Source organism: Aplysia californica, unplaced genomic scaffold (assembly GCF_000002075.1).
Source record: "Aplysia californica isolate F4 #8 unplaced genomic scaffold, AplCal3.0 scaffold00115, whole genome shotgun sequence".
Lineage (NCBI taxonomy): Eukaryota > Metazoa > Mollusca > Gastropoda > Aplysiida > Aplysiidae > Aplysia > Aplysia californica.
The window spans coordinates 598,666-600,732 of NW_004797385.1; positions in this window are offsets into that span (position 1 = coordinate 598,666).

Sequence of the window (2,067 nt, forward strand, 5' to 3'; positions counted from 1 at the left end):
CCCTATCCATTCACCCTGGGGTCATTTTGTACCCCCGGGTTTGTATTTTTCATATTTTAGAATACTTCTAGAGCGAAGATCACTTTGAAACTTCCAGTATTTCTCAAAAAATTATTTTGACAGACTGCTATGCAAAGTGTACGGAACGGATTAATGAGTAAATTTCCTCTTTGGAAAGTGGTGGCACAGATTTCCCCTCGTCGAATGGATGCCATAGTAAAACACGACGTACAGAAAAGGCAAAACCATTAAAGTTAAAGAGATATTTGAGAATAAGTGCGCCACATATTTTTAACAGCACTAATAATACCGTGCCTTTATGTGGATATAAAGTGTGTAATTTAATCAAAGCTTAGTCTGACATTTGATTGATATACGCCCAAAGGGGTATCGTGTATTTAGTCTAAACCGTAAGCAAAGACGATATGTCTAGACATAGAAAGACACGAAACTGTTGTCGGTTCAGATGAAGGTCTACACGTTACTGTAGTACCGCACGATTGACATAGGCCGAGGCTACCAATAGGCCTACCAAAGAGGGTAGAGAATCTTTTTGCCTAACACAGTCAACTGCGACACTTCTCGCGCAGCGTAAGTCGCTTCTAATAGGCAACAGTTAGAACTGTTGAACAGTGTGGGTGGGTGGATTTCTTCATTTAGTGATGTCGTTAAGATCAAGGAATTTTGCGGTGGTAGAGATTATGATTGACAAGTTGCGACAGCAAAAGCCCATTATGGAACCAGATGATAAAGCTGGGCGTTATATTAGTTATAGCCTAGGCCGGGCGCCCTCGCAAAAATTAACTATAACCGCCCAGTGGCAGTGAGTGTGAAGGACCCACTGACTTGAGCCCCCCTCTTGACCCCCACCCCCCAACTCTATCAAAGCAAATGAAAATAACGAAATAAGCTGTTGAAACCTGTTATGGTCGCACGCAATGAACACAGAGTGATCAACTTTGGCGGCTTTCTCGTTTATCCAATCACTGTTGCCACCGCTCACAATTATAGTAACTATAGCTAACAGTCAATCATAGACCTATTATTAGCCTAATTATAGGTCTATGCAGTCAATCAAATGTCTTTAGGGCTCAGCAAAGGATGAGCCCGTTCCCACGGGCCTCGTTAAAAATGAAACTCTCTTTGCAAAAAAGGTAGGCTAGAAGACTTGAAAAAAAAACCCACTAGGGGCCTACATGACTGCACCATAGAGTTACCCTTTTTATGCCTAGCCTATAGTATAGTGTAGGCCTACATCTATGCCTAGCCCTGACAATGGGGGTGAAAGTTTACGTCACACTTTCCCCCCAGTGATACATGTGCAGTTACCTACGCTCCCATTGGACCTTTGTCAGGTGCTGTCAAGGAGTTTAGAACTAATCTCATTTTTAAATCTCCTTGGGTGCTGTCTACTAATTTTCTCGACTACACGGCCTAATCCAGCTCGTGGAATGCTGTACGTATGCATGTTTGTGTGTGTGCCGCTGAGATTCAACAGTTATTAATTACATCAAACCACTTTTAAGGCAAAATTTTCTCCAGATGAAATTAATTTAGAGAAGTTTGGAGGTGAAACGGTTTCGTCCCCCCAGAAAAATTTAACGTAGATCTAGATCTAGAACAAAGCGAAGGAAGACAAAGGTGACTCTTCTCGTTTGAATGGTTCTCAAAATGCCGTGGCTCTCCGTGAGTACCCTATGGAAAAATCACTAGATCTACTGTTTTGTTCTTATTACTGGTTGCTATTTGGTGGTAAAGAAGTGATCGCAACCTAAGCCCCACCCAAATTTGGTCCACCCACCGTCACTGTAACCACCCAAACATTTTAAAGGCCAATGACAGTCCCACCTGTCCAGAAATATTGCAGTAGGCCTAGATACCTTCATGTGAATCTGAACCAGTATAGTTGTCAGACCGGACTGGTGGTTGGGAGGATGGTCAACTTAACCAGAAACATCGCAGATCATATAATATGTAGATCTAGTATACTTTATGGAAAACCATAATCGACGATGTCTGTCGCAGATCTGCTGGCCCTGGATGATGATGATGATGATATATATATAT